At 38.1% G+C, this 20,968-nt stretch overlaps 1 pseudogene; it reads right to left on the bottom strand.

The window, feature by feature from the left end:
* Positions 1-3,236: 3,236 nt before the first annotated feature.
* LOC122033130 lies at positions 3,237-3,308 on the bottom strand (annotated as a pseudogene).
* Between the last annotated feature and the right edge of the window lie 17,660 nt (positions 3,309-20,968).

Raw genomic sequence — 20,968 nt, 5'->3', positions numbered from 1 at the left:
TTTCCTTATTGCCATTAAATGTGCACGAGCAGATTTCTGGTTTTTCCATTTCTTTTAGATGTGCACGAACAGATTTCTGGATTTCCTTATTGCCATTAGATGTGCACGAGCAGATTTCTGGTTTTCCTTGCTTTTGGAATAAGTAGTGCAGAATTTTATGCAGAATTTTGTAACATTTATAGTACAGATTTTTTGTGGATCTTGTAGTGTAGATTTTTGGTGGAATTTATAGTGCAGATTTTTTGTGGATCTTGTAGTGCAGATTTTTTTGTGGAACTTATAGTGTGCAGTTTTTTAAAAAAAGATTATAGTGCAGTTTGGTTAAATATTATAGTGCAGAATTTATGTTTGCATAGTATGTAGAAATTATGTAGCATAGAATGCAGAATCTTGATTAGTAGAGTATGCAGATTTAGTTTTCAGTTTGTGATTTTGGCTTAGTATTCCAGTTTAGATCATGTTGTAACATGCTTAAAGATCTCTATTGCTCTATAAAAGTATAAGCTTTACATAGGTATCAAGCTTTAACAGATTTTTAGTGTGGAATAGCTATGTGTAGCATTACAGATTTTGAATTGTTTAGCATTGCAGTTTTGATGGTTTAGCATTGGAAGATACAATTAGATCTCTAGTAGCTTAATTAGATTTGCAGATTTTATTAAGCTTACAAGTGCAGATTTTATTAAGTTTGCAAGTGCAGATTTTATTAAGCTTACAAGTGCAGAATTTTGTTAGTATAGTATGCAGAATTTTTATTAGCATAGTATGCAGATTTTTGTTTATGCATTTCAAAGTTAGAATTTGTTTAAACATTTCAGTTTTTAAAGAAGCATTCTTTTATTAGAGGTATTAACAAGTATAAGAAAGATAAAGAAAAGAAAGAAAAAGGCCAAGGCCTTAAGTAGATCCCAAAGTCAAGACTTTAGGGATTTGGGCATACAAGGTGCTTGTTAAAATGCCAAGGCATTTAAAGAAGAAGTAATTAAGATAAATCAGCTTATGAATCAGTATTTTACTTTTATCAGTGGCACTGTGCTGGACTCTTAGTTGTCCTTGAGTTGGGCTCCCATAGTCGTCCCTAGGTTTAGATAACCTAGTAAACCCTACTAGATTCAGGACTAGCTATCTCAGGTCTAGTTAGGGATACGCGCATAGCAAGTACAGTTGTCGGGTCCATCAGCAGCATGATTATTATTTTTATCTATTATGAAAATAGTTTTCAAAACTTCACAAATCAGTTACGTGAATACAGTTTAGATTCAGCATTAGCCTAGCATCAGTTTAGCTCATCTTATGTATCAGTTCAGTTAAACTTATTATTCTGAAGTATAAAAGTATAAGTTTTGAACAAGTGAAATAAGCTTTAAATGTTTAACATTTCAGCATGTCTTGTTTCTTTTGCTATTAGATGAGCATGTGTAGTATTTCCTTTAAAGCATTCAGTTTTAGATTTATTTTATTCAGATGCATATTCGAGTTTTTGGCAATTTTACTTATAGATGCATTTTCCTCTTACTGCAGATAAAGGAAAGGAAAAGCTATAGCAAAGGAAGGCGACAAGGAGGTGTGGATGGATGTGTGATTCCTGGACTATAGAAGCCTTGAGATTTAGCATAAGAATTTATTAAGATTGCCATGTATTTAGAATTCTTTCTTTTTATTGTTATGCACATTAGACCTATTATCTGAGTTGTATAATGGTTGCATGCATGTTCATATTAATGCATATATCTCAGCATGATTAGATTGATGTATAGTATTAGTTGTATTTACATGCTGGAGTAGAATGTAGAGATAAGTTGTTTATGTTTTCCGCTGCTATCAGTTGCATATTTAGAGAGTTTATGTATTGATCTTTACATATGAACAACTCTAATTAAGTAAAGTTAGTAGTCCAGTAGCGCTCCACCCTCACAGACTAGTAGTGAGGAGGGTGGGGTGTTACAAGATCGTACACCCGAGGGGCCGTAGTGACAGGGGTAACCCGTTCACGGACATCTAGGGTACTTCCTTGAAAGGAAAGGCGACTTCTCCACAAGGAAATAAGAGACCAAACTAAACTTCTTAATTCTATCCTTGATAACATCAATAAGAGTTGTGTCCTTGTGATCTACCGAGGTGCCCTACTGACAAGGGTTAACCGTAACAGGATTTAATAGGGATCGTCTTTGTTTGGTGCTCAAGGATGATTGCTTTAGCTTCCAGCGAATGCATGCTGATGGACAATGAGTGTAGGATAGCATGAAACACATCAATACCACCACAATGAAAATCGAACTCCTAGAACTCTTTATTAATCAGGTTGATTTCTTCTCGTTGCTAGTTCTCATTCCCCGCTTTCTAATCTCTTTTCTTAAATTACTTACAACCATCGATTGTGTAGCTAATCCTAAGTGTGCCATCACTAGTACTTATAACCAGTCCTTTTGGGTTCAACAATCTTTTATATTACTAACGACGAATTCGTGCACTTGTGGAATCGTAACAAGTTTTTGGCGTCGTTAACGGGGACTACGTCTATAACATTGGTGATAGTCATACTAGATTAGACTAGACTTTGTTTTATTTTTATTTATCTTTCCTTTGGTTTGTATTTAGAGATAAATAATTTTATTCTTATTTTTCTTTACTTTCTGCATTTTTATTAAAAAGACCAAAAATAATATTATTTCATCTTTTCTTCTTTGCTATATTTCATATCTTATTTTTTGCATGCGAAGAGCTAATCTTTCAGGACAACTTCTACCGTTTGATCCAGAGATTGATAGGACTTTCCTGAGGAGAAGAAACCTACAAAAGATATTTCAAGCAGCACAAGAATCTTCAGAGATGGCTGATAAATTGTTGAAGGATTATGCAGTACCTTATGCACGAGGGGTTCGGTCTAGCATCACTCGACCACCAATCAAAGCTAATAATTTCAAAATCAAGCCTGCAGTAATTCACATGGTTTAGCAAAATTAATTTGGAGGAGGATCGCATGATGATATGAACCACCACTTGGAGCTTCTCTACGAGATCTGCGTCACCATGAAAGTGAATGGAGTCCCTCCAGAATCAGTAAGGTTATTGTTCTTCGGATTCTCTTTGAAAGATAGAACCAAGAAGTGGCTAAATTCACTTCCAGTAAATAGCATTACATCCTAGGAGTAGTGTGAGCATAAATTCCTGGACAAATTCTATCCTCCAAGCAAAACTGCTCATATGAGGAATCTGATTGCAAGTTTCAAACAGGTAGACTCAGAATCATTATTTGAAGCCTGGGACAGATTCAAGAGTATGTTGAGACAGTGCCCCCATCATGGCCTTGAGAAATGGTTGGTTCTACACACCTTCTACAATGGAATCAATTATCACATGAAGATATCCCTCGATTCTGCAGCAGGAGGAGCACTGATGAAGAGCCTTGATGAAGCTGAAGAGATCATAGAGAATGTGGCACAGAATCACCATCAGTGGGCATCAGAAAGATCTGGTGGTTCTTTCTCAGGGAACCCAATAAAAGCGTCAGGAAAATTTGATGTAGATGCAGTTACTCTCATGTCTGCAAAGCTAGATGCTCTGACCAAGAAGTTTGAGGCCATGGGGAAAAACAACAATACGGCCAATGCGATAGTTTGTGTTTACGAGACTTGTGGAAGTACAGATCATGCTCAAGATACTTGCCCCCTAGGGCCAATACAAGCACAGATAAACCAACTTGAGCAGTGTGATGCAATAGTCAGCTACAACCAAAGGCAAAATAATCCGTACTCCAATACCTATAATCCAGGTTAGAGGAATCACCCAAACTTCTCATACCGGAACAATCAGGATCAAGGGCCAACAAATAAAGCTATCAACCTGGACAACAGAGCTACTCATCTGGATAACAAACTTTTTAACAGCAACCTTCACAATTGTCCAGGATTGAAAAGATGCTTGAAGAAGCTCTCTCAGAGCAAAAAGAGATGAAGAATGAGATCAAGCTGTTAACCCAAAGAATGGAAAATTCTGAGAAGCATCAAAAGATGCAAGACAGCCAGATAGCCCAGATAGCCCAATCCATCTCAAGAGCATAGAGAACATTTCCAGGGAAGCCAGATATAAATCCAGTGGAACACTGCAACCGCATTGAGCTGAGAAGCGAACGTACTGTGAGAGACCCCCAAATCATTACTCAAAAAGAACCTGACTCAGAGAAAGAGCCCTCTCCCCTAATGCCCAATCAGACTCAAAACAGGAATAGAGAGGAGGTTACTAAGAAAGGTGAAGGAACTCTTCAAGTACCCCCACAGAGTCAAACGATTCCTTTCCCTCAGAAACTGATAACCTCCCAGAAGGATGAAGAGTTCAATCGATTTCTGAAGAAGATCAAGGAAATTTGCATAGAAGTACCACTGATAGATGCACTGCACCAAATGTTGAAGTTCGTAAAGTTCTTAAAGGGTATTTTATCTAACAGGAGGCAGAAGGGTGACTTCGAGACCGTGGCATTAACAGAGAATTGTACCGCTCTCCTTATGGCAAATTCTCCACCAAAGCTTCAGGATCCAGGAAGTTTCTCTATACCGTACAAAATTAGTTCTAAACTCATACCGAGAGCTTTCTGCGACTTGGGGGTCAGCATTAGCCTACTTCCGTACTCTTTATATAAGAAGCTGGGCCTCCAGAACATTAACCTGACCACTATGGCACTGCAATTAGCTAACCATTCATGTAGATACCCAATAGGAATAGTGGAAGACGTGCCAGTAGAAGTGGATGGATAAATCATTTCCACAGATTTCATCATCTTGGATATGGAGGAAGACCCCAAGATACCGATCGTCCTTGGAAGACCATTCCTTGCCACAGCTGGAGCCATCATTGATGTAAAAAGTCACAGGTTATTCTTGGAGACTGGCAAAGAAAAGATCAAGTTTGATTTATCTGATTCCTCCATCTGCAACCCCTCTTCTCAGGACAATTCTAGCAAGATCAACATACACAAAGTCGAGGAGTGCAGTTTCCATGAAAGTTCCCCTCCAGCAAGTAATAAGAAATACATTTGTCCTGCACAAGCGAAACTAAAGGCGCAGGCTGGAGCATTAACCCTAGGAGGAGACCCGTGCTTCCATGGGTTTAGTCCACACTAGCTGAAACAGGGTCAAGCTAAAGACCTAAAACAAGCGCTTCTTGGGAGGCAGCCCAAGGGTTTTTCATGATAGTTTGTTGTTATAGTTTAGTTGAGCATTTTTTATTATTTCTTTAGGATGTGCAGAGCCTCCACGAGTTGGCCATGAGCATTTCATGGTTGTGGAGGTGTTAGAGGAACCGAAAGAGCGAAAGGCGAGTCACCGTAAGCCTAAAGGAGTCGGCCGTGTGATCCCACACAGCCGTACGAAGCCAGCAGAAGAATGAAGGCCACGGACCGTGCAACCTTGCACGGCCGTGTGGCCTATGCAGAGAGAAGAAGGACACAGGGTGTGCCACTCGGCACGGCCGTGAGAGATTGCCAGAGAAGGAGATGACTCGGGTCGTGCCAATTGGGACGCCCGTGAGACTTGACCAAAGAAGAGGAAGGACTGGGTCGTGCCAATTGGCACAAGCGTGCCAATTGGCACAACCATGCGACCATGGCCAAGGGGAAAAAAGAGGAGGCTGTGCTAATCGGCACGGTCGTGCAGAGCCCCACCTAACCCAACCGTGTCTATAAGACACGGTCGTGCCCCTGCCCGTGTGCGTCGCCCACTTCTCCAAAAAACCCTATTCCCATCTCCTTCTCTTCCAAAAGCCTTCTCCTCCATACTACACCTCATTAAACCCTAATTTCCCACCTCTAGAGCTCACTTTTGCTTAGATCTACATCTAGATCTAACACTTCTTCAAGCTATAAATCCGAAAAGAGAGAAGAACCTTCCCTATTTTTCCTTCCTTCTCATCCTCTTCCATCCTCAAGACCCATCTCCACAAGAAATTCCTCAAAACCTTGCACCATGTTGCAGATCTTGAAGAGACTTCGTCGAGAAAGTAGTGGATCTGGCGAAGGAGATGCACCGGGAGGCGACAAAGGCAAAGGGAAGGCTTCTTCTTCCAAAGGCAAAGGAAAAAGGGTGGCACATGACGAAGGTAACGAAAACGAGTTCAATATTGTCTTTAGAAATCATGATCAAAAAGCTAAATTCGATATCCTCGTTGCTAGGAAAATTACATGCACTAAATATATGGACCCCATTACTATGGACATGCTAGGAATTAAGGATGATGTAGATTGGATGATTAGTTCTTTAAATTAGAATGATATTATGTACGCTCATGCACCGAATTACCCCCGTCTAGTCCTTGAATTTTTGAGTTCGATTGATGTTAAATTTTCTTCTGAGGATGACTACGTAGGGGTCATAACTTTTAGGATGATGAATAAAAAAGTTTGGTGGACTTTTAGCGATCTCAATAATTGTTTTGGTTTACCCATTGGTGGTGGTCGAGGATTTAGTGATGAAATAAGATGGAATGAATTTTGGACATCAATAACCAGATCCAAAGACTCTTATGAACCCTCTAGAGCCAAGGCATCCCGCATGCAAAACCTGACCTTTAGATACCTTCACCGAGTGATGAGTAAAATGATATTTGGTCGAGGAGAGAGTGATGGGGTGGTTAGAAAGATAGAATTCTATTCTCTTTGGGCGATGTTAAATAAAGTTGATTTTGATTCTGGATTTCATTTTTTACAAACTTTGTTGAGGGCAGCTAAGGCATCTTTGGGGATGATAGTGTTTGGTGGATTGATCACCCAAGTAGCATTCGATCTAGGTTGTGCACTTGATGGATTAGAGGTTATTCATGGTAATGACAAGATCGACATCGATTCTTGTCTTGCTATGAAGATGATTTGTCGAGATGAGAATGAGTTTGCTTTCCCTAGGACCAATGGTTTTCCATTACCCCTTCCTTGCCCCGAGCGCACTTCAGTTCGCGACCCCGTGAATTGGGTGATTACGGATTTACACCCCGAGACTGTACCCTCCATCTTAGAAGAAACCGAGTACCACCAAGAGCCCTCGTCATCAGGATTCCCGCAGCCCTCCGAACATCTGGAACCTCCTAGACACTCTTTTGCATATGGCATGGGATCCTCTAGATTTGATTTTTCTGATTTCCGTACCTCTTTAGGCTCCCTTCATGAGAAGCAAAATACCCAACAACGATTGTTGGAGGGTTGCTTCAAGTTATCTGACGACCAGTTTAGGGAGTTACAGGATCATTTTCAGTTCACTAGGGACTTTTATAGTCAGGTGATAGGGTTTGTTCAGGACTATGATGTTGACCAGGAAAGAATGAGAAATTTTATGGATGATATGGATATCACTAGACAACAAGTAGATGCCCTTTATCAATATCATCAACACCTTGGTCATCTTCCTGGTATGCCTAGATTTCCCCCTGGCACACATCAGGGACCCCCTTATCCTCCACCCCCACCACCGTATTGATTTCATCGAGATGATGAAAAGTCTAAGTCTGGAGGGGGTGTTGTGTCTGTCTGCACAACCTGAGTTGAGTCGAGTTTTCTTTTCTTTTTGCATTTTATTTTTGCCTTGCATGTTTTTCTTATTCACATTTTACTAGTTTCATGTTTTTATTTGCATCTCATTTGCACTTTACTTTGTTTATTCATATTTCTACTTTTGAGGTATATTTGAGAACATCAAACCTTCTACTTTTTCTGCTACTTGTCCGATAGCAAAATGACTAGCATTTTCTTAGTTTATGAGTTGTCAAGATAGTGCTAGTATGTTTGGTGTATCTCCTTTCTCTATCTCTAGTAGCATGAAATAAGCTAAGTATTGTACGGAGTTTGGTATAAGTCTTGGCCTAACCTTAAGGATCTTATTTACACTACACCTAAGTACTTAAGCTTGAATAGTAGAAATACTTTTGGAATAGTTATGATTCATCCAAATTATTTAGTACTTGTGGTCCCATGGGGATTTCTTATTTACATTTTGGTTACTGGATGATCTTGAATCATGGAAGCTCATTTGGAAAAATCTAAATCCCAACATATGCATCCCACATGTGTGATTAGTGCTACACTATAGCACCAAAAAAAATAATTAAATAAGGGATAAAAAATAGTTGTCGTGAGTGGAAACTGACAATTTACCCCTTTGAGACCGAGTTAGGTTACTGGGGAAATGAATGTTATGTTTCTCTTGATTCCTAGTAGCATCCTTTGAGACCTTGTGTAACTTAAGAAAAATGAACCAAGTGTGTGGCAGGTAAGTACCTATTACCGGGAACATTAGGAACTCAATTGTATGACGACTTAACTAGGATAAAAAAAATTGAAACTTGAAGAGTTTGAGCTACTTATTGCACCGAGCACAAAGAACTTATGCTTAGGCCATACTTAGGTAGCTCCACAATCATGCTTATCAATGAAACTAGTTGATAGAGTTAGGTGAATGCACTAGGGATTATGAAACACTGCCAGACACTCATGAACATAGTTTGTAGTGTTTTACTTGAGGACAAGCAAAGGTTCAAGTCTGAGGGTGTGATGTGCGTAAATATTATGATAGTCTATGCATGCTTTTACGCACAATCGCTTGCTTTATGTATATATTCTTTGTATGATCGCCTCTTTTATCATGTATTCATCATATATACTCTTTTGCACAGATATCTACTCTTTGTTTGGTTTTGTGTTGATATGAACAACTTTCGAAGTGAAAACAACGTTTGTCGACGCACCGGAGCGAGCCAGAGAACACGACCGTGCAAACCTTGCACGGCCGTGTGGCCAAACAGAAGAGGAGAAGTGCACGACCAAGCAACCCTTACACGGTCGTGCGACCAACCCAGAGGAGGATCAGAACACGGTGGTGCAACCTTGCACGGTCGTGCCCCCCATAACCGAGACCAAGTAGCACACGGTCGTGCAATCCTGCACGGTCGTGTCCCCAGAAGCCGAGTCCCAGCATCACACGGTTGTGCCAATTGACACGGCCGTGCAGCATATCCAGAGACAAGAAAGGGCACGGTCGTACCATCCTTGCACAGTCGTGCCACCGCGTCGCGTCCTAACCTATAAAAGGGGTTTTAACCCTTTTTCCGAGGGGGGGAGCCAAGAGGTGAGCTGTCAAGAGGAGAATCACTCTAGTGTCGTTCCACGCCGTCCAGGACATCGATCTAGTGACCTTTCATCACCATATCAACTCCAGAAGCAAAGGATTGAATTCGAAGATCACTCATCGTCGTTGGATAAGCATACTTCTTCTTTCTCTCTTTGCTTTTGAGGATTGTATGTTTAGATTCATTATGTCTTCGGGTTTTCTCTGGCGTCTATGGAGTAGAGTCCTTGTTCAAGGATAAGGGAGTAATGGTGGAATGGTTTTGATGTAAAACTCATGTTGCACTTATATTCATTGGATGATTTCGCTTGTTTTGTTTCGACTACTCGATCTCTTTGTCATGTTGATTGATTGTGTAGGAATTGCCAACCTCGTAGAGGAAATACCTTAGATCATACACCCAAGGGGCCCTAGTAATAGGGGTAACCCGTTCACGGACATCTAGGGTACTTCCTTGAAAGGAAAGGCGACTTCTCCATAAGGAAGTAAGAGACCAAACTAAACTTCTTAATTCTATTCTTGATAACATCAATAAGATTCGTGTCCTTGTGATATACCGAGGCGCCCTAGTGACAAGGGTTAACCGTTACAGGATTTCATAGAGATCGTCTTTGTTTGGTGCTCAAGGATGGTTGCTTTAGCTTCCGGCGAATGCATGCTGATGGACAATGAGTATAGGATAACATGAGACACATCAATACCACCACAATGAAACTGAACTCCTAGAACTCTTTATTAACCAGGTTAATTTCTTCTCGTTGCTAGTTCTCATTCCCCGCTTTCTAATCTCTTTTCTTAGATTACCTACAACCATCGATAGTGTAGCTAATCCTAAGTGTGTCATCACTAGTGATTATTGTTGGAACCCCAAGGTGTTTTGATGTGATCAAATGAGTTAAGTTAGATTATGTTTTGTCTAACCCTTGTGTCTAAGTGTACAGGAGCTTAGGAACACATGAAGTTGAGCGGAAGACGCGACTAGCGAGAAGAACGGCACGGGAGAGAGCCGACGGGCTCGGTGCATCCGAGGGATGCGGTGACCGTGGAAGAGTACATCAGCGGACGAGAAGAACGTACACGAAGTTCGAGGGACGAGAAATTGGGAAGGAAGGTTGCTCAAGGAGAAGGCTGGAACTTGGGTTCCGGTGAGCCCTATTCCGGATGGCCGAGATCACCCAAGCTAGCAGAGTCGAGTTGAAGACCCGGACCGAGACGTGCTAAACCAGAGTAGAGGAACTGGACCACAAAAAGTCAACAAGGTTAACTTAAGTGGTCCGGGCGCCCTGGGCACCTTTGAGGGTCCGGGCGCCCGGAACCCAAAACTCATCCACGATGATATAGACGTTGACTGAACGTTGGGGGATAAAGTTTTATCCCCCCAGGGCGTCCGGAACCCTTCGGGGCGCCCCGAACAGTGTTATAATTATAGCACTGATCTGCACAAATTTTTAACTCACTTGTAATAAGTTTCTTAGTGCTTTACTTTTCTGTCTGTACTCTCAACGCTGTAAAGAGGCTACTCTGCCCGAAGGAGATCGTCAGATAGTGTACCGTATTCGTCTTGGATTAGCAATCCTCTGATTGCAAACCAAGTAAATCTCTTGTGTCTGATTTCTTTATTTAGTCTCTGTTTCTTTTATTACAAGTGGTTGTGATTAAGTTGAAAATCCGAGAAAGGTTTGTGTTTATTTTTGTAGGGCAATTCACCCCTCCCCTCTTGTCGGCCTCCAAAGGGACCAACAAGTGGTATCAGACCAAGGCGCTTCAGGAGGACTAACCGCCGATCGAAGCAACAAGATGGTCGGACCAAGCATTGTTCCACCAAAATTCGAGGGGGACTTCACACACTAGAAGCGTCGTATGGAGGTATTCATAAAAACTGATTTCGAAATTCTATTAATTATAAAGTATGGGTTTGTAGCTCCGACGGATCAAGATGGAGAAGAAAAAGAAGAGAGCCATTGGACAAAGAAGGAGCAGAATGATTCCGTAGCGAACAACCGTGCGGAATATCACCTGCTGAGTGTGTTGCCACCTCAATAAGTCAACTGCATCGGAAGCTACTCGTCGGCCAAAGAACTCTGGGAGAAGTTCCTAGAGCTCCACGAAGGAACATCTGAAGCTAAGCTAACAAGAAGAGACATCCTTCGGAACAGACTGACGAACATCCGTCTGGAAAAAGGTGAGAAGGTAGCCGATCTACACGTGAAGGTAAAAGAATTGATTACCGGTCTCGAGAACCTCGGTGAAACGCTAACAAACCGAGACACCATACGTTACGCTCTCAACGTGTTTCCCAGAACTCCAGAATGGACGTCAATCATCGACGCCTATTACATTTCAAAGGACCTGAAGGTAAGTACCTTAGAAGAACTGTTTTCTACTCTGGAATTACATAAGACCAGGTGTGCAGGGACAACTAAGGAAACAAGCTAGATAATGGCGCTGAACGCAACCAAAAGGGATAAACCCGAGTCAGACTCAAAAGAGGACCAGGAAGCATATATGGTAAGAAACTTTAAAAAAAAAATTAGATCTAATAAGTTTAAAGAAATGCAGAATAAAAAGAATCCAAGAAAATGAAGAAGGATGCGTTGCTACTAGTGTCAAAAGGAAGGACACCTAAAAGAGGATTTCCCAGAACTAAAGAAGGACAAAGGCAAGATTCCCAAGAACCTAAAAGCTACTTGGGACGACACTTCATCATCTGAGTCCGAGATTCAAGAATATGTCGGGCTGGCGCTGATGGCAAGCTACGAAGGACAAAGTAAATCAGAACCCAGCATCGATGAAGGGGGAGATTCAGGCTTCAAGTCTGATATGGTAAGTGAGGTATGCCTCTTACCCCCTGATCAACTTTACTTTGGAATTAAGTCTATGGCAAAATCCATGTTTAAGTTAAAAAGTAAAAATACTAAATTAAAAAAATGAAAACTTAGAAATAAAAAGAATTTTAGCAAAATCTTGTCCAATAGAAGACTTTGATAAAATAAAATTTAAAAATGATAAATTAAAAGAAGAAATTGAAAATTTGAAAAATTCCACCTACTCAAATATTTCTACTTTAGAAATTATAGAGGTTTAAATTGGTACTATAGGTTTCATCAAAGTCAAATCAGAAAAATATCAAAATTCTATATACCTAGAAAATATTTAATTAATCCTGTAGGTAGGAACCTCTATTGGGTTCCGAAAACATATTTAACTTGAATTTAAAATTAAACTTAGAATTTTTAGTGAGAAAGTTAAACAGATAGTTTCTTTATGAGACTTTGTCTAAGGAAGTGGTTGTTGCTCCAATAACCAAGAAGGACTAGTGTCTCGCCACAACCTGGAAGTCAAAATACTGAAATCAAATGTTTAATTAACTTTCTGGAAAAAGTATTAAAGTTAGAGTTAAATAAAGCTTTATAGTTTTTAAACATTTGTTTTGAAAATTTTGTTTAACTTAGAAAATTTTTCTGTTGCAAATAATGCTTTAAAAGAGTTATTCAATTTGTTTTAGAAAATATATTCAAAAATATTCATATTTTCAAAAACTTAGAAATTTTTTTAGAAAATTTTTACGTTGCAATTTTTTTAACTTAAAGATTTTTTTAAGGTATCTATTCTGTTGCACAAAATTCTGTAGAAAAATTATTGTTTTACTTAGAAATGTTTGCAAACAATTAAAATCCTTGAAAAATTATCACAGTTTCTCTAACATAATTTTTTATAAAACTTCAATTTTTATTAGAAAACTAATTCTGTGGCACATTTTTAACTTAGAAAATTAAAGTTCAAAATTTTTTTACTTAGAATTTTTTTTCTTTAAAATTTTGTTTGAAAACTTCGATTAATATTAAAAAAGTGTTTAAAATTTGATTCCTTAGAATTTTTACAAAACTTAAAAATTTTTACTAACTTAATTTTTTTTAAGTTAGATTTTAACCTTAGACTTGTGTAGGAACCCCAATTTTTTAATGTGATTAAAGGGGGAGAAGTATGTTAAGTCTAGGAAGAGGTATATAATAATTGTTGAATTGACAAATCTTGGACTTATTTGCATATTAATTTTTTTTATTGCATTTGTTTTACCCTAACTTAACTTGGGTTGTTCACATCAAAAAGGGGGAGATTGTTGGAACCCCAAGGTGTTTTGATGTGATCAAACGAGTTAAGTTAGGTCCTGTTTTGTCTAACCCTTATGTCTAAGTGTACAGGAGCTTAGGAACACAGGAAGTCGAGTGGAAGATGCAGCTAGCAAGAAGGACAGCACGGGAGAGAGCCGACGGGCTCGGTGCATCCGAGGGACGCGGTGACTGCGGAAAAGTACACCGACGGATGAGAAGAATGTACGCGATGTTCGAGGGACGAGAAACCGAGAAGGAAGGCTGCTCGAGGAGAAGGCCGGAACTTGGGTTCGGGTGAGCCCTATTCCGGATGGCCGAGATCACCCAAGCTAGCAGAGTCAAGTTGAAGACCCGGACCGAAACATGCTAAACAGGAGTAGAGGAACCGGACCACAAAAAGTCAACAAGGTTGACTTAAGTGGTCCGGGCGCCCGGAATCATTCCAGGCGCCCTAGGCACCTTTGAGGGTCCGGGCGCCCGGAACCCAAAACTCATCCACGATGATGTGGACGTTGACTGAACGTTGGGGGATAAAGTTGTATCCCCCCAGGACACCCGGAACCCTTTGGGGCGCCCCGAACAGTGCTATAAATATAGCACTGATCTGCACAGATTTTTAACTCACTTGTAATCAGTTTCTTAGTATTTTACTTTTCTGTCTGTACTCTCAATGTTGTAAAGAGGCTACTCCGTCTGAAGGAGATCGTCAGATAGTGCACCGTATTCGTCTTGGATTAGCAATCCTTTGATTGCAAACCAAGTAAATATCTTGTGTCTGATTTCTTTATTTAGTCTTTGTTTCTTTTATTACAAGTGTCTGTTATTAAGTTGAAAATCTGAGAAAGGTTTGTGTTTATTTTTCTTGTCGGCCTCCAAAGGGACCAACACTTATAACCAGCCCTTGTGGGTTCGACAATCTTTTATATTACTAATAATGAATCTGTGCACTTGCGGAATCATAACAGTTTGTTGGCCAAGTGTCACTCGAGGTGCATCATTGTAGCCTCGTATTTTTAGATGAGCCACCTAGGGTTAAGAGTTTTAGAGGGAGCTCAAAGAGTTAAATTGGGACTCATGGTCAATGGATCTTAAGTGGACCTTGTTTGGGATTCTAGATGGGTCATAAAATATGCCAAAGAGGTTTGAAATGAACTTGAATCTCTAATCTAGTTGGTTAGCACATAGGAAGATGAGATTCATGCATGAGAATATGAATGGAGTTTATATTGCATGATAATTAGTTTTAGATATATAGATATCATATAAACTAATGCTAGGGATATATTATGGTTTAGTATGGGCAGATACATCAAGAGGGAGATACAACTAGGACTTCGGGTCAAAGTTTAATTGAACTATTTAGATGTTTTGAATTTTATATCAATCTTGGGATCTTTGATGAATATATTTTTAAATATTTTTTTCCCCAAGTAGACAAGAGTAAAATAGATCTCTCCATAAAATTTAAATTTTTTTGGAGGTTTGTGAAATTATTGATGCATTTCTAAAATTGGATTCAGAATGTAGTTTGGGCTAAAAATATATGTGTCAGTTGAATGGCTCAGATACCAGTGGACTGGTAATACTATTCATCGAACACTGAATGATTCTGTGAGGTTATTTCGATGAGGCCAGTTGACTAGGACTTATGGTAGTCGATTGGGACTTATGGCATTCGACTGATATAGTCTGAAACTATTTTTTAACAATAGAAAATGACCAAAAGGATAATGTATATGTATGTAATCTTATAGGGGATTAATGCATAATAATTATAGTCATTAGAGGTTAAAGAGTCTAATAATTGGGATATTATTGGTGCTCTTTTTGATTTATGGCAAAGGGGGAGAAGTTTATGTTTAAGTGGGAAACCTAAATACTTTTGCAGGAAATCCTAACTCAAGGGGAAACTTAAGTGAAGGGGGAGCTTAAGTGAAGGGGGAGCCTAGGATTAAGTTTCATGATATATGCATGAGTAGATTGCATATTTATTTGCATATTATTGTATTATATGTTTCTCTAACTTAAATGAGTTGTCAAACATCAAAAAGAAGGAAATTGTTGGAACAATCAGTGTGACCCTAAGTTTTGATATTTGAACAAAAGTTAAGTTAGGTTATTTGTTGTATTTGATATGTGTTATTAAGTGTGCAAGTGACAGGTAGAACAAGAAAATTCCAAGTGGGACTCTTGGCAGTGTAAATTCAAGTGTAATCTTGGCAATGTAAGTCCAAGTGTAACTTCTAAGTATGATCTTGGCAGAGTTGGTCCGGGCGCCCGGAACTCAAGCTATCGCCAAGCTGATGTGGAGCTCTCGGAGTAGCTGACCCACATGGTCCAAGCGCCTGGAGGGGTTCCGGGTGCCCGGAACAGCCTATAAAAGCAGCTTCGACCAAGAGCTTGAGAACAACACAACGAACAACTTCTGCTTCTTTGAGCTGCTCAAAAAATGCTTCTATGATGCCCGAAAGCTCCGACGACGATTCTACTAAAGATTTTATTATACAAAGTTGTCAATATTCTTTAAATTTCTAATTACTTGTAAAACTCTATTTGTAACACTTCCGATTGATTAGTGATTGCCCATCGAAAGCACTCTCATGTGCGGGCCTTAGAGTAGGAGTCGTCACAAGCTCCGAACCAAGTAAATTCTTAGTGTTTGCATTTTCTATCTTTGTTTTTCGCTGCATATTTACTCAAAATGAACAAATTAGCCACGAGTGTTATTCATCCCCCCCCCTCTAGCGCTTTACAATCCTATAATTGGTATCAAAGCGGGGTCACTCGAATCGGTGAAACCACCATTCAAGCAATATTTTTTCTTTTCAAGGTATTTTTTTTTTAATTTTCGGAGTCAATCGGAATCGGTAAAATTACAGCCTTCAAATCTATTTTATTGATCGAGTTCTTTCATTTCTCGAAGTCGATGCAAACACCACTCGAGTTTTATTATATTCTCTTGTTCCCGCACTACTAACCCAAGACCAAGTCTTGGAACTTTTTCTCTCTTTTTATTGTGTGCGAGATTTCTTCTTAAATGGCCCACCAAGAAGGGTATAGCACTGAATTCCCTCCCCTCTTCTCTGGCGAGGATTTTGATTACTGGAAGAGCCAAATGGAGTACCACCTCAAGACGTAAGTCGAGATGTGGATAAACATCCAAACCAGTCTTGAACTTCCACTCAACGGCGCTGGAAAGCCAGTGTCATGCCAGAACTGAGGCACAACATTGATGAAGAAAATTGAGGCTGACGCCAAAGCAACATGCACTCTACAATGCGGTCTAACAAAAAAAGAGCTGAACCGAGTCAGCCCGTTCTCAAGCGTGAAAGAGTTATGGGAAAAGTTGATCGAGCTGCACGAGGATCCGATAAAAAGGTAAGCAAATGAGACTTAATTCTAAATAAATTATATAATATAAAAATGGGAAGGTGAGTCAGCAAGCCAACTTCATGCTCGCGTACAAGATCTACTGAACGAACTCCATGCGATCGAACAAAAGATTGAAAATTGCGACATCATCAGGTATGCATTAAATGTATTTCCGAGGAACACCTTGTGGGCATCCATGGTAGATGCTTACAAAGTGTCTAAGGATTTGTTATTAATCAAATTAGATGAATTATTTTCTAAATTCGAGCTTCATGAACAAACTAATACTACTCTGGCTGAGAAAGGTATTGCTTTGATTGCAGGAATGAGCAGAACATGGGAATCAAAAGTAAAGCATAGAACTGAACCCGAATCCAAAGAAGAACCGGACTCAGAAGATGACGACAATGAGATAGCAGCTGAACTCATCAACCTTGTACGAAAGATCTACAAAAAGAAGAAAGGGTTCACCAAGAAAGACATCAAGAAAGTGATTCAGTCTAAGACGGTGCAATCAAGTCCAAAAGTGAAGTCTGAAGTAACCTGCTACAGTTGCAACAAGAAGGGACACATCAAAGCCAACTGTCCAAACTAAAAGGAAACAAAGAAACAAAGGAAGAAGAAAGTACTGTAGGTGACATGGGATGAGTTTTCTTCAGAAGACTCTACCGAAGAGCTCGAATAGACGAGCTTCCTTATGCTTACGGTCCGGGAACAAGTTGACGAATCAAAAACCAAGAGCGAGTCAGAAACATAATCTAAGAGAAGCCACATATCTGTATCCATTTTCAAAGGGTCTAACTCCACTGTAAGAATTTCTTAGATAAATAAATTGCATAATTTAGTTAATTATCTCATGCGTAAGTTAGCCAAATCCAACCTCCAAGTCAAGTCACTTCAAAAGGAGGTAACAATCGTTAAGGAGGAGACTAACCTAAGTCCTTTGACTAAGCTAGTTCAAAATGAAAGTTCAACCCAAGTCCAACAACTTGAGGAAGAAAATTTCAATTTGAAAACTCAAGTTAAAGGACTTAAGAACACGTTGGAACGGTTCACCTTGGGTTCCAAGAATCTTGATCTGATTCTTGGAAAACAAAGAGTTGTTTACAATCGATCCGGACTTGGATTTAAGGCTAAACAAAAATACAGATCTTATTTATCACTTGTAAATAGAACAAATAGAAAATTAGTCCAAGCATGAGTCTCCAAGACAAACTTGATTAATCAAGTTGGACTTGGTCAATATTGGGTCCCCAAGGATCAAATCCACTATCTTGATAGACCCTATCGAGGCTATGATCCAAGGGGAGCTAATAGAAAGACTATTTTTTATCAATAGATAGATTTGTTTAATGCTTGCTTTACTGCTTTCACTATACATGCTTAGACTAGGGTAGATAAGGACCTAGGCTTGGTTTACACTTGACTAGTTAGACCTAGGAGTTTTAGAAAGAAAATTAAATATCTAATTTCTTTGAAAGGCTTTGTCTAGAAGTGGTGGATGATCTCATACCCGAGAGATCTAGTGTCTCGCCACAGCCTGAAAGCCAATTATTGAAATAAATATTTAATTGACTAACTGTAAAACCTTAGTCTAACTCTATTGTTAATCAATCCTTAGATGGTAATCTAAATTAAAGATAAAATTAACCATCTCACAAAAACCTATAAGGTTCCCTGTTTGATAATTTAGAAAAGGATGAGATGGACTTAGACAAAATTTAGAAAATTAATAAATCTTAATCAAATAAATTAATCAATTAATAAATCTTAATCAAATAAATTAATCAATTAAAAAATCTTAACCAAATAAATTAATCAATTAATAAATCTTAATCAAATAAATCTCAATTAATAAATTAATCAATTAATAAATCTTAAGAAAATAAAGTAATCAATTAATAAATCTTAATAAAATAAATCTCAATTAATCAATTAATAAATCTTAAGCAAATAAATTTAAAAAATAAATTAATTAAATCTAATCAATTCATAACTTAACTTAACTTAATAATTCTAATTAACTTAATAAGTCCTAAATAATTCAATTAAACACAAAACTCAATCAGCCATCTCATAGTCACCCATAGGAATACCATAATTAAAAACCTAGATTAGGTGAGATGGAAAATAAGGGGTTGAACCCAATCTAATCTATCTTATAATCCTTTAAAATTGGATCCAAATCAATACTTTATGTGTAGAAACATAACGATTTGGACCAATGGATGTTGGATAGTGGATGCTCCAGACACATGACTGGAGACCGATTGAAGTTCACCAAGATAAAATTTAAAAATCTAGGGTCAGTTTAAAAACCTAGATTGGGTGAGATGGAAAATAAGGGGTTGAACCCAATCTAATCTATCTTACAATCCTTTCAAATTGGATCCAAATCAATACTTTATGTGTAGAAACATAATGATTTGGACCAATGGATGTTGGATAGTGGATGCTCCAGACACATGACTGGAGACCGATTGAAGTTCACCAAAATAAAATTTAAAAATCTAGGGTCAGTTGCATTCAGCAACGACAGAACACTTAAGGTAATCAGAATAGGTAATATCAAACTGAGTTCCAGTTTTTATTCGAAAAGTTTTATTGGTTGATCAATTGAATTTTAACTTACTTAGTATTAGTCAATTATATTACTTTGGGTACTTAGTCACATTTTTAAACTCTGAGTGTTTAATTAAAAATGTTCAAAATCCTGAAATTACACTTAAGGGAATTAGAAAAAAGAATATCTATACAATTGACCTACCAACCTCCTCACTAAAATATCTCCTGACACAACAAGAGAAAACTAAATTGTGGCACAAAAGACTGGGTCACACTCATATCAGACTCATTTAAAAAATGAGTCAAAATGGCTTAGTTAGAAGTTTACCCAAATTAAAAATTTAGAAAATACAATCTATAATGCTTGCCAACAGGGTAAACGAACTAAGCCAACCCACAAGTTAACCAACCTAAAAAGAACTAACTCAATACTTGAGCTCCTACACTTAGACCTATTTGATTCATATGGAGTCAAGTCACTAAGCAAAACTCAATATTGCCTAGTTATAATTGATGACTACTCAAGATTTACTTTGGTAAAATTTCTAAAAATAAAAGATGAGACTTATGAAATCTTTAAATCATTTTGCAAATTAATAGAAAACAAAAAAGACACTAAAATTAAAAAAAATACTTAGATACATTAAGGGAATCCTAAATGTAGGACTTTGGTACCTTAGGACTAGCATTTTTGACCTAGTTGGCTATTCTGACTCAGACTATGCTGGGTGCAAACTAGATAAAAAAAAATACAAATGGAAGCTGTCAATTTCTAGGTCAGTGCTTAGTAAATTGGTCAAGCAGAAAGCAACACTGTGTTGTTTTATCCACTACTGAAGCAGAGTACATAGTCATAGGGGAATGTGCATCTCAACTATTATGGATGATGCATACCTTAAAGGACTATCAATTAGAATATAAAAATATAAAAATTTCAATTGATAATATAAGTTCAATTAACTTAACCAAAAATCCAATCCACCCCTCAAGGATTAAACACATAGAAGTAAAACATCACTTTGTAAGGGATCATGTAGCTAATGGTGGCATTGTACTTAACTATGTTGACTCCAACTCAAACCTGGCTGATATTTTCACAAAACCCTTGCCTAAACTTGAGTTCAGTGCACTTAGAAGACAAATAGGGATGCACTTAGTATAATAGAGCTTACTTTTGAAAATATTCCTCTTTATTGTTTCTATTTTTTAAATCAGCTTGGTTTTAAAATTTCTAGGAAAAATATTTTCAAAATTCTAATTTTATTAGTTTTTTCAAAATTTGGACTTAGCTTAGGTATCTACCCCCTAGAAAGCATATTCCCCTAGGTCTCAGTCAGAGCATCTCACAAGCACACTAGGATTACCTTGATTATGTATGAAAAAATAATTAGAATGGTGTGAGATGCATAGGGTACTGCCTGTACTTCAGAATGTTTGTCTGTGCATTAACATAAGTCTGAGCAATAAATACCAAAATTAAATTAATCAAGTTAAGTTATCCATGCTTAGTTAAACTAACTGGAATACTTAGTTAATTTGACTAAGTGAAAGCTACTGCCTCATGGTAAATAGCTAGTAGCTAAAGGTTAGACATTTGTTTAAAAGTAGATATTTAAGTTTGAAAATATGTTGTTACTCATGCTTGGACTCTAGGACTCTAAAACTTAAAGAAGTTTTTGACATTAATCAAGGGGGAATGAAAGAAGCCAAGTTAAATATCTTTGAAAGTTAAAGTATTATTTTTCAAAATTTTAAATTAAAAATATTTTTAAAAAAGGAAGTTCAGTTTTTATTTTTTCTTTGGGTTTAATAAAATTA

This window comes from Zingiber officinale, chromosome 11A (assembly GCF_018446385.1).
Source record: "Zingiber officinale cultivar Zhangliang chromosome 11A, Zo_v1.1, whole genome shotgun sequence".
Taxonomy (NCBI): domain Eukaryota; kingdom Viridiplantae; phylum Streptophyta; class Magnoliopsida; order Zingiberales; family Zingiberaceae; genus Zingiber; species Zingiber officinale.
Note: the sequence above shows the minus strand (reverse complement) of the source record. Positions and strands in the feature narration are given on the sequence as shown.